Genomic DNA, 13,318 nt, shown 5'->3' with positions numbered 1-13,318 from the left:
GATGACACCTCTAGTTTTTAAAGAATTCATATGTGGTTTAAAATAGCAGCAGCACTCAATTCCATATTAAAATAAATGTAAATTTTGCCTCAATTCTTGACCACTTAGTGTCCATATTAGCTTCTCAGAAACGTCATGGAAGTGATTTTTCACTTCCCCTTCTGAGATATGTTTGGATTATCCAGTCTAGTCAGTGGCTCTTATATTTCTTTTCAATCCCGCATGTCGTATTGGACAGGTCCACATCTTCCTCTAGTTGTTTTGAAATAATCTCGGTTCAACTAGGAACTCTCACTTGCTGTGACTGCCTTCTATAACAAAGCCAATATAGCCAAGAAAACTTGTTCAGTTTCTTGGTGAAAAACTTTATAGATCTTCAACAAGAAATCTTTTATAAACTTATGGACAGGTTTATTACAGTCACATTACAATTGATGTGGGACAGATATCAGAAATGGTTGGAAATAAATTTTTACTCCATGGTTTAACATTCATAGTAAGTTTCTGTTTGATGACCATATCTACTTCTAGATTAGAGGTATCAAACTCAATTTCATTGAGCCCTGCATCATCATTGTGGTTACTCTCGAAGTGGCAGGGATGGGCGTGGCTGGGTGGTAACAATCAACTGGGTACTGTGGCCAGCTCAACGTCAGTGGCTGCCTGTGGAGGGCCGGGCAGGCCTGGGGAAAATCTAGGTGCCTTCGGTGGAGGGGGCGGAATCAGGGCTGGTGCCAGGCCTGATCCACTGTAGGAGCAAAGACAGAGGTGGGATCACGGCAGGGCAATGCAGCTGGACACTGCCATGCCACAGCCCCTGCATGCTCGGTCCTCATTGACCAATCTCATCTTCCAGCTCCACCACACATATGGGATGAGCCTTCCACCCACTGCCCTACCAATGATGGCCCCAGTGAACGGGAAGGATGGGAATCCCTGTCCACAAAAGATAGTCGGGACTCTGCAACCCACACAGCACAAGTGAATCTGAGCTTTGAGATTGCCAGGCCGACCCTCCAAAGAATAGATGAAGGCAGAGACGCAGTAGAGGAGGCCTGTGATCCGATCTGCCGGATGTGCCGGGCAGCTACGTGGCCACTGGCTCCATTTGAGCTGTAATGGCCGCAGGCAAACAAGACAGACAGTGGGATGGAGTAGGTGGGTAGGCAGCTGCCTGGTGGGCCAGATAATGCGCTCTCCCCCTGTAGCACTTCCTTTGCCTGCTGCTTTGAAGGGCTGGCCCAGCAGTCACAGCACCCTGTCCCCAGCTGTGCTGTGCAAACTGAGGAGCCCCTGAACCTTGTGCTTCTCATCTCTGCTCTAATACTCTATAGACTACATTTCTTTCACACAAATATGTTTCTGGTCTTGCTACTAGAAATGTGTTAACTGATACTGATTAGTCTCTTTCTGGCTGGCATCATCTTTCAGCAAATTGGCAGCATACAGTTGTTGTACAGTGGATTATGAATGTGTGTTGGTTTAGTTCAGAGATGGTATTCAGCAGGTTCTGACCAGTTCTGGAGAACCAATAGCGGAAATTTTGAGTAGTTCAAAGAACTGGCAAATACTACCTCTGACTGGCCCCGCCTCCATCTATACTCTGCCTCCCGAGTCCCAGCTGATTGGGAAGAAATGGGGATTTTACAGTAACCTTCCCCTGAAGTGGGGAGAGAATGAAGATTTTACAGTTTCCTTCCCCTGCCACGCCCACCAAGCCACGCACGCCACACCCACTAAGCCACACCTACTGAACAGGTAGTAACATTTTTTGAATCCTACCACTGGTTTAGCAACATTAAACTCCCAACAATTTTTTTTAAAAAATGGAGATTGTTTCTGTAGCAGTCTCTAGGCCAGCAGTATGCTTGACAAGAGTTTATCTTCCAACAACACACAGGAAAAGATTTAACACTTTTTAGACTATGCAGTTAAAGTTCCATCATAAAAACATTTTAGACTAATGGAATAAAATGTTTTCAAGAAAAAGAGAAGAATAATTCTAGGTTGTGCTGCTGTTTGCTTTTGAGCCTAGTGTGTCTGAAATATAAAGCTTTCATAGGCATTGTCCGTACATAAAAGGAAACTGAATAAGTGACTATCTAACCAGTCTATAAGAAATAAAGATAAAAAGTACTGCTTTCAGGACAGGCAACAAAGCATCCTGGAGATGGATTGTTGTTAGTTTAGTGAAAATGCAGGATAGACAATTTATAAATAGAGAAAAAACTGGACGACTTGATTACTAAAAAAACCTGGTGTAGTGGTTTATGCATGACAATCTGGGAAGAGTATTTTTCAAGAGGGATTTTCCTATTACAATTAAAATGTTTGGATCATGAACACTCAACTTGAATTGTTTATTATTCTATGTTGTTGCTATCTAAAACTTGTATCATCAGGCTATTATTAGTCTCCACTGGATTAAAATCTCTACTGCTCTATTACTTAGCGTGTTTGTGAGTGAGTGGGTACAGAAAAGAAGAAAGAGATATATAAAAGGAAATAGATAAATGAAAGGAATTTAAAAACATCAAAATATCTAAAGAGAAGAGAGATAACAAAAAAACAACATGGTTTTGAATTCTGACTTCTCCTTTTTTCTGCATTTGCTAATTGGTGATACAATAATTGTAAATACTCAGGTGCCCTAAAAGCCATTTAGACTGTAAGTAATTGTATGTATGTGCCTGATGTGTTGTATGTGTGGGTTATTGTTAATTGTAAGGCAAAACAAGCATTTCAGGAGCAGAGCTAGGGGAGTCCATTGTTAAGGAGATAGAATGTTGAGGTAACGAGGTCCTTGACTAGAATGGAATTTTCAGTATCTCCATATTGCAATTTCCTTCGTAGGACTGCTCATAGGCTATACTGTGAGTGGAGAAAGGAGGTGTCTGATCTTTGATTTAGATCAGGTATGTCCAAGGTCCAGAACTGGAGCTAGTAAAAGAGCCCCATGAGATTGTATAAAAAAAATAAAAAAGTAAGTTTGTTATTTATATACATTATATTATGTATTTTATACATAGCCCAAGAAAATTCCTCTTCATTCAATGTGGCCTAGGCAAACCAACACGTTGCACACTCATGGTTTCAATCGGGGTGGGGAACTATGCTTTTTTATGAGTTGTGAACTTCAATTTCCAGAATTCCTGAGCCAGCCAGGAATTTTGGGAGTTGAAGTCCACAACTCATAAAAGCACCATACTGTAGCTCTCCATTTCTGCCTTAGTTGAAACTGCACAGAGCTTTGTCTGGGGGCAGGGAAGATCAGTTTGGACTTGAAAAGATTAGGCAAAGAGAGGAGCTGGGTTTGACCATGGTCCCTTCAAAAAAGTAGGGGGACAAAGGGTTCAGCCTCATTCTGAGACCTTCTTGGTCTCGGAATTCTTAATTTTAAATACAGTTGATTTGTACTTGGACTGTGAAGTTCTGTAAAACAATTGTAACAGAACAAAATTAATGCCCTTGGCATTATCATGTACTCTGTCCATTCTCCAAAGGGTATTCTTTTCCTTCAATATTCTTTTTCTCCAAATCTATTTTATTTTTTTAAAAACAATGTAGCTTCCATGTGCTATTGTTCTGAGGGTTCCAGTATTAAAACTTGTATTCACAAGAATCTCTTCTTTACATTTTTCTTCCATTTATATCTTCCACTTGAATGGGGAAGGAGTTTATGAATGTGACTTTCATGGCCATCCAACATTTCTTTCCTTTGATGACAGGGATCATTTTTCCTTACAGTATTTAAATGTGTACCAGGGTGATTAATAACTATAGTTTTAAAAGAAAATTTTTTACTAGCATTCCTGCAAAGGCTGGACCTTTGGCAGGATCCAGCAATCTTGATGGAATTGGACCTGATTAATACTTGGATGGAAGACCATCAAAAAATGTTGAACGTTTATTTTTTATTTATATGCCGGCCTTTTTCTCCCGAAGGGGACTCATTCTATATACTATAGAATGGAATAAGATATTTTTGAAACTGTCCAAGATCCAGAAGAGAGGAGTGGTAAATCACTTTTAAGTTTTTTGCCAAAATATTTTTTAAAAACCTCTTTAGGCATATATCTAGGTAGTCACTGGGGACTGCTCTTCTTTACATAAAGCATATGTGACTTCTCAATTCTTCTGTTTACACCATTATGCATTAGTATGTGGCACTACAATGTTATCTATGATAAAATCAATTACCTAATTGGAAAGAGTATGAAATACCAATCCAGACATTTTAATGGAGAATTTTTAAAAAGCATCTTTAGAAAAAACAAAAGAAAGACATCATGGTTATTTAACTGCACCTTAAAACAGTTATTGAATTTGACAATATTCCTTTCCCACATAAATTATTAAGGCATTTTAATTAGAAGCAGCTGAGTAACAAGTTGTTTGTGCAATAAATGTCTGAAGAAGCTACTTTTTCCAAATATGAAAGAATGAAAAAGGGCGTTGGTTCTTACCTGAGATGCCTCTTCTCATAGGGTGGAGGCAGCATCCAGGCTGGATTAACTTTCATCTACTCATCGCGAGGACTGAGTCTGGTAAAGTTGTTAAGCCCCACCCCTGTTGCTAGGCCATCCAGCTTTTTGACGAAGAAAAACTCCAGACCCAGTGCATCATCCGTCTCAGTCATTATGTACATATAATCTGGCCAGCAACGTGAATATTCCTGCTGAGGTTTCTAATGTAGAGGTCAGTCACATAAGTCAATCACATGAACAGCATAATCAATTAAGGACAAAAACAGCCCCTTTTTGAACCAGTTCCGTGCAGGGAGGGGCTGGATGCTGCCTCCACCCTATGAGACAAGGCGTCTCGGGTAAGAACCAACGCCCTTTCTCCATAGTGGTGAAGGCAGCATCTAGGCTGGGACATACCAAAGCTGTACCTGTCCCAGGGAGGTCTAAGACTGGTTCAGTGAAGTCTCAGCCCTAACCACTGACTGTAGCACCCTGCGGCCAAAGGCCGCATCTGCAGATGCAAAAGAGTCCAGTTTGTAGTTCTTGATAAAGGCCAACGGAGTGGCCCAAGTTGCAGCCCTGCAAATTTCCTGCAAGGAGGCCTGAGCAGCCCAGGCCGCTGAGGTGGCCGCACTCAGTGTAGAATGCGCGGTAATCCTACCCGGCACCTGTGAAGGTTGGGACTGGTTTGCCAATGAAATGCAGGCCCTCAACCACCTGCCTATGGTAGGAGAGGTAACTTTATTGCCTAAGGAAGTTGGCTGGAAGGACACAAAGAGAGTCTCAGATTTTCGAAATTCAGACATGCGTTTCAAATAAATCTTGAGAGCCCTCCTTATGTCCAAACTGTGCCACTTGTGTTCCAACGGGTGAACCAGACGGGGACAGAAATTTGGCAAAATGAGCTCCTGAGCTCGATGGAAACAGGAACACACCTTGGGAACAAAGGAAGGGTCCAGTCGTAAGACCACACGGTCTTGATGGAAAATGCATAAGTCCTCCCTGGCTGAAAGTGCCTACAATTCTGAAATCCTCCGAGCAGAGGTAATGGCCACCAGGAAAGAGACCTTTAAGGTCAGGAACCTGAGAGGAACATCCCTCAGAAGTTCAAATGGAGCTCTAGTCAAAGCTTCGAGGACCTTAGGTAAATCCGAGGAAGGATATCTGTGCACTGCAGAGGCTTGAGATTGGATGCTCCCTTAAGGAAACGGTGCACCGTAGGCAGTTGAGACAAGGAAGGAGAACCCCCACATGTCAAAACAGATGAGACAGCCGCCACCTGTCTCCAGATGGTGTTGAGGGCTAACCCTTTATCCAAGCCATCCTGCAGAAATTCAAGGACATGAGGAATTGTGGCCTTAGTAGGTTCTAATGTCTTACCGGAACACCAGGAGCAGAAAGATCTCTAAGGGGCATGGTATATTCTGTCGGTGGATGGTCGCCTAGCGGCCTGAATTGTCTTTATGACCCTGGAGGAGAAATTGTCCCCCCTTAGGATGCTCCGCTCAAGCACCAAGTGGTCAACTGAAACCATTGAGGGTCCAGGTGTTCCAGTGACCCCTGGCTGAGGGAGATCCTGTTCCAAGGGATCCTCTAGAGTCTGTCCACTGAGAGTGTCCGCAAGTCGGCAAACCAAGTCCTGTGTGGCCAGTGGGGGGGCGACCAACACGACCTCGGCCTTCTCCGCAATGATCTTCTGGATTACTCTGGAAAAAAGAGGCATTGGGGGAAAGGCGTATAGAAGGCCAGGTGGCCAGCTGCATCCCAAGGTGTCCAACCCCTCCAACCGTTGTGCTGGGAACCGAGGGAATAACTGCGGGAGCTGGGTGTTGTTGTGGGTGGCGAATAGATTGATCACCGGCATGCTGAATCTGTCCAAAATGTCCTGGAAAATCGAGGGTTGTAGGTGCCATTCAACATTGTCCAGAACCTCACGGCTGAGCCAATCTGCCTACATATTCGCCACCCCCAAAATATGCTCCACGGTGGGAGAGAGCAAGTTCCTCTCGGACCAAAGTCCCAACTTCATGGCTTTGTTCATGAGGGAGTGTGATTTGGTACCCCCCTGGCGGTTTATATGCATCTTGGCAGACACATTGTCCATTAACACAAGCACATGTTTGCCCGCCACCGATGGAAGGAAGTGGCGGAGAGTCAGGTGAACCACCCTTAACTCCAGCCAGTTATTGGGTGCGGTCCACCTGGTCCCATTGGCCTTGTGCTACCTGGGCCTCAAGGTGCCCCCCCCAGCTGAAAAGGCTGGTATCTGTCGTGACAGTCAAAGAGTCCTGGTCCTTGAAAAATCGGCCCTTGGTGATGGCCTGAGATGTCCACCACCTGAGGGAATGGGAGACCTCCGCTGGGATGCGCACCTTGGCCAAGGAACAGCTTCAGAGTCTCCTCCTCTGAAAAGGCAAGAGGAACCATTGGAGGTCTCTTGAATGCAAATGTGCCCACGGAACAATCCCAATGGCCGACACCATGGTCCCCAGCAATTTAGAGAGGGAAGCCAAGGAACACCTGCGTGCCCTGGACGCCTGAACTGCCAAGGCCCTGAGAGAGTCCTGTCGATTGCGGGACAAGAAAACCCTGCATTCGGTTCTGTCTATCAATGCCCCCAAATGTACCAACCTGGTGGATGAATGGAAGTAGCTCTTGGGTACATTGATCAAGAACCCATGATCCTGAAGAGCCTGAATGGTGGTTGCTAGGCCCCTTCTTGCCTGTCAAGGTGACGACGATTGAATAAGAATGTCATCAAGGTAGGCCTGTATTCTAATAGGCACCTCCCATAGTGCCGCGACCAAGGCCACTAGCACCTTCGTAAATACCCGAGGTGCCGAGGACAGTCCAAAGGGTAGGGCAGTATATTGGAAATGCTGCCCCCGAGAAGAAAAACGGAAAAACTGTCTATGGAGGGGAAAAACCGGAATATGGTGGTAGGCCTCCATTAAGTCAGTTGAAGTTAAAAAGTCACCATATCTGATGGAACCCAAAATGGTATGCAAAGAATGCATCTTGAAACGTTTATAACAAATGAACTTGTTTAATTTTTTAAGATCAAGGATGGCTCTTCAGCCACCCGAAGTGTTAGGAATGACAAAGAGGATTGAGTAAAACCCCAGCCCGCATTCATCCGCCAGTACAGGTTGTATTGCCCATATGTCGAGGAGATGTTGGACCACCTCCTGCATGAGACATCTGCGAGCTGGGTTGGATGAGACCGGGTAGGTCCTGAAGAGCCTAGGGGGGTTGGAGATGAACTCAAGGGCAAGCCCTTCTCTAATAGAAGAGCTTGCCCTTGAACTAACCCAAACATTGGAGGTGGTTGTGTCCCACACATCAGCAAAGAGGGCTAACCTACCCCCAATGGGAATAACTGGCCCCCCAGGGGCTAGGTTCGGCGGTAATAACATCCCCCTCCTGCCTGAAGGACTTTCCTCACTGATAGCGGTCAGGTTGGGCTCTCTGCCTGGAAGAGTAACCTCCCTGCTGCCTATATCCCTGGTTCCCATAGTCCGCCCCACAAAAGGAAGAACCATAGTCCTGGTTCCGAAAGGACGAATCAAAGTCTTGCCCTCAAAAGGAAGAACGCCTGGGATAAGGAGCCTGACAATTGAAGCCCTTCTTAGGTGCAGTAGGGAGGACCTTCCTCTTCTCCTTATTCTCCACCAGATAGGGATCCAAGGCATCCCCAAAGAGAGAATTGCCTTTGAATGGAGCAGAAGCCAATCGCCACTTGTGGCGCACATCAGCCTGCCACTGCTGAAGCCACAGGAGCCTGCAGGACACCACCAAGGAAGCCATGGCCCTAGATGCAAATCTGGCATATGACAGGGTGGCATCTAAGCCCTGTCAGGACGCGTAGGCTGGAGCGACTGTAACTGCTCCAAATGACTTTCCTCACCTCAAGCTAGGGCTGGAGCGTCGGAGCGTGTTCTCAGCAGGGAGCCGAGGGAGCAATTAACACCTCCAATGGGATGAAAGGGCAGTTAGAAACTTGAAGCCGAAGGCAAAGCAAGCGGCATCGATTTTGAGGTGAGGAAAGCCGTTTGGAGCAGTTACAGTCGCTCCAGCCCTAGCTCCAGCCTACGCGCCCTGACAGGGCTTAGAGGCTCAGACCCCTTCCCAAATCACTGTCCCTGCGAGGGACTTCTGATAACGGGGTCACTGTCTCGCCCAATTCTTGACAACTTACTCACAAACCCGTTAAAATAACAATCCAATGATTTTAAGACCAGAGAAAGACGATGAAGCAGCCGTCCTAGTCGAGGGACTGAGTTGAAAAGCTGGATTGCCTAGCAACAGGGGCGAGGCTTAACAAGTTTACCAGACTCAGTCCTCGCGATGAGTGGATGAAGGTTAACCCAGCCTGGATGCTGCCTCCACCACTATGTAGAAAAATGTTATTTTCAGATGTAACCATATGTATCACGAACATGATTTCAATAGCACCTTGGATCTAGTTTAGTTTTCAAGCGTTTTGATATATTGTACACCCAAGAAGTTCAACCTGATCTGAATCATGATTAGTTTCTTATAAATGCCTGACTTTCCATTCCAAGCGGCACTTCAATCATAAAAGATAAATAATGTTTCGTTTTAACAGGTCTGAGCATATCAAAAAAATGACTTGCATATGGCCACATCTTGGAGTAGGAAACACCAGTCATAACACATTGAACATTAGTTTTATGAAGTTGATTCCACCCATTGTCTGCAGCCATGACAGATATACCCAAAGTCCCTTCCTTGCTCTGAAGGGATAGCTAAAGGAATGGCAACATAAAGTTGCTGTTTATGTGAACTATTGGGTTGTGTTCACGGATGCTGCACAAAAGACAGTCAGCTGAAATTATGATTATTTCTCCATGAGCAAAAGACAATCCCCACCCACACATACCATCAATCTTCTATCTTCTTTCATCTGAATTTCTTCATATCTCCTGCCATAGTTCTTCATATTTCCCAACACTCTATGAACTAAGTCTAGTGGACAATGCTACCCTTAATGGGAGGTCCAGAACAATAATGGTCTAGTCTTAGCAAGTAAGACCGGGGAAAATGTACACTTCCATCAACCTCCCTTCACTTTCTTCAAAATAAGTTGAATACCAAGATGCTTTCCTGATTTATTGTGTTTACCTCAACGTAAATCCTACATTTCTCCATGAACAATTGTAGTGCTGGTTGTAATTCTCACTTGAGGATGTTTTTTCATATAATGCCAAGCCTCAGTAATGTCTCAGCAGACATGAACAGGCATAGAGGTGTTGGAGGAATTTTTCTACAGAAAATCTTATCTAATGTCAAAAATAGAGGGGAAACTACCATGAAAGCCACAGCATCCCGCTGAGTCAAGGAGATCTACAAATACAACAGAAAGGAAGGATTAACTATCTTGAAGATAAAACTGCTCACCCTGTGCAGGGCCTGGTTGTTTGTAAGATCACATTTGTTGCTGAGAATGTTGTCCTTGGAAAGTAGGAACCATGTTCCTTTAAAACATTTATCACAATGAAAAGGCAACAATTGTGTGCTATGTAGATTTACTCATATGCCATGTTTTATGGCTTTATTATGCCTTTGAAGTATTATATAAAATATATATGTTCTCTGGGTGTAGTGGCTAGATAAATGCTAAATTGCATTAGCAATAAAAAATTGCTATCCTATCTAAAGGAGTGGTGTAAAAGGGAAGGCTTTGGTTTTATTAGTCATGATGTCTGCAGCTGGTCCATGAAAAATTGTACAAAAGTGATGGTTTGCATCCATCAAAGAAAGGGACCAAGTTACTTGGCATTAAATTCACAGATTTTTTTGGATAAACATTTAAACTGAACAGCGGGGACAGAGAATTAATTGATATAGAACATTTCTGTCGCCAGCAATCTAAAATTAACAAGGTTATCAGTGCATGTAACATAGATGTTTGTGCAGGTAAAGTTATCAACCTTGCTGTCAAGCAAACCCAAGCATTTAATAGTGAGTGCCATATCATGTGCACTAATCAAACAGGTGGCAAGAAAGTAGGGGCAGTCAGGCACAACACAGGTTATGTAGACAGTAAACATAGGGTCAATCAAATTGGAGTCAAATGTCTATACATCAATGCACAGAATATGAGGAATAAACAGGGTGAATTAGAAATTCAAGTAAATGAGGGCAGATATGATATTGTTGCCATTATGGAAACTTGGTAGGATGAAATACAGCTAGAGGGATTTAAATTATTTAAAAGAAATAGACCAAATACAAGAGGAGGTGAAGTTGCACTATATATAAGAAATAACTATATCCCTATATAGAAATAGAGCACAACAATGATGAAAATTATCTTGAATGCCTTTGGATCAATATTAAAGGGGGAGAAAATGACTTTGCCATAAGTCTATACTATAGGCCACCCAACCAAACAGAGGAAATAGATGAACATTTTGCTAGTCAGCTAGCTAAGGTATGTAGGAAGCACACCACAATAATAACGGGGGATTTTAACTACTCTGACATCACCTGGGAGACAAACTCTGCACTAAGTGGAAGATCCAACAGGTTCCTAACAAACCTAGCAGACAACTTTGTTTTCCAAAACGTAGAGAAGGGAAGAAGGGGATCAGCCATATTGGACTTAATTCTCACTAACAGAGATGAAATGATAGAAGGTGTTGAAGCTACAGGAACCTTGGGGGCAAGTGATCATGCAGTATTGGATTTCAACATTATGCAAGCACAAGTAGTAGAACAAAGTCAAAGTAGAGTCTTGGACTTTAAGAGAGCTAATTCTAATAAACTTAGAGAGAGCTTGGGAAGGATTCCATGGATGAGAATCCTCAAGGGGAAAACAACTCAAAGCTTGGGAAATTTTGAAAAGAGAGATTATAAAAGCCCAGTCTAGCACATTACCAACGAAGAAGAAAAATAACAGCTCTCAAAAGAAATCAACATAGCTGCATACAGAACTCTCTGACAAATTAAAAGACAAAAAAGACAAGTATAAAAAGTGGAAAGAGGTTCAGAACTAAGCAGAATATCAGCAAATAGCCCAAGCCTGTAAAGATGAAAGCTAAAGCTCACAATGAACAAAGGCTTGCGACAAAAGTAAAAGAGAACCAAAAAAAGCTTATTTCAACGTGTTAAAAACAAGAAAAAAGTCAAGGAAACAATTGATCCATTGCTGAGAGAAAGGGGCAAGAAGATGACAAGTAACAGGGAGAAAGCAGAACTACTTAATTCACTTTTTGCATCTGTCTTTACACAAAGGGGAGAAACAGTCCAACCTATCAAAAACAGCACCACAAAAAACAGATTAGGAACACAAGTTAAAATAGGAAAGAAAAGTGAACACATGTCTATCCTAGACGAGTTCAAATCACCAGTACTGGATGAATTACACCCCAAGGTTCTGAAAGAACTGGCAGATGAGATCACAGAATCACTGAACTATATCTTTCAGAGATCCTGGAGCACTGGGGAACTGTTAGAGGACTGGAAAAGAGCTGATGTAGTTCCCATGTTCAAAAAAAGGGGGGGGGGGAAATAGATCCAGAAAAATACAGACCTATCAGCCTGTCTTCAATACAAGGGAAGATTCTGGAAAAAATAAACAAATCAGCGAACACCTAGAAGCAAACAAAGTAATAACCAAAAACCAACATGGGTTTGTCAAAAAAAGATCATGCCAGAATAATCTTATTGCATTCTTTGACAAAGTGACAAAATTAGTAGATCAGAAGAATACTGTCGATAAGGCATTTAGCAAAGTAGACCATAACCTACTACTAGATAAAGTAGAAGAATGTGGGTTAGACAGCATCACCACCAGATGGATTCGTAACTGGCTGACCAACCGCACTCACGTGTGGTCCTCAATGGAACTGCATCTACATGGAGGGAAGTATGCAGTGGAGTACCCTAAGACTCTGTTTTAGGCCTAGTATTCAACATCTTCATCAATGACTTGAACAAGGGGATAGATGGGGAACCCATCAAATTTGCAGACAAAACCAAGCTGACAGTAATAGTCAACATTCCAGAAGATAGGCTCAAGATACAGAAGGATCTTGACAGGCTTGAACATTGGGCGCTATCTTACAAAATGAAATTCAATGGTGAAAAAAGTAAGGTTCTACATTTAGGCAAGAAAAACAAAATTCACAGGTACAGTATATGTCAGTGATGGTGAACCTATGACACGCGTGTCAGTGCTGACACGCGTAGCCATTTGGGGTGACACGCACAGGATTTCATGCGATTCATCCTCGGCTCCTGCACGGCCGCCGAGGATGAAAGAATCTGTGCTGGAGGAACGGGGGGGCGGGACGTGTGATCTCCCCCGCCCACACTCACTTACTGTATCGCCACCGCCCCTTTCTGAGCGCAGGGGCTGCTGGTAAGGCGTGCGTGCCGTGCGCACACACGTCATCAGCGCGGCGAGGGAGGACCCGCAGGAGAGGAACGCGGGAACAGTGCGCGCCTCTCTCCAGTCAGGCCGGCACAGAGAGTCTACTCCTGGGACTGTCGGTTACGACCGCACCACAGCAGGGAACAGCAGAGTGCCAATGGGAACTGTGAGCGCCATTAGCATTGGCTATCTATAATTCTATCTGCTGTCACTGGCCCACTGATGGAGCACCCAAAAAATAAAAAACAAAGGTTAAGTAAAGGGAGTGGTAGTGGCAGTGGCCTACCCTTTCAAGAGACATGGAGCGAGATGTATGGCATTATAGAAAAAAATGGCAAAATTATGTTTTTGTCGAAGTGACACACAATGCGAATTATGCTCGATTTTTTGCCGATTTTTGACACACCACGCCAAAAAGGTTGCCCATCACTGGTATATGTGGTACATTGCT

General features: G+C 43.7%; 1 protein-coding gene across 2 annotated transcripts in view; it reads left to right on the top strand.

The window, feature by feature from the left end:
- Positions 1–13,318, top strand: part of RNF44 (ring finger protein 44) — an 86,045-nt gene that overhangs the window by 15,381 nt on the left and 57,346 nt on the right. The gene's annotated exons all lie outside the window — the stretch shown is intronic.

Source organism: Thamnophis elegans, chromosome 2, assembly GCF_009769535.1.
Source record: "Thamnophis elegans isolate rThaEle1 chromosome 2, rThaEle1.pri, whole genome shotgun sequence".
In the NCBI taxonomy this organism is placed as follows: Eukaryota; Metazoa; Chordata; class Lepidosauria; order Squamata; family Colubridae; genus Thamnophis; species Thamnophis elegans.
Note: the sequence above shows the minus strand (reverse complement) of the source record. Positions and strands in the feature narration are given on the sequence as shown.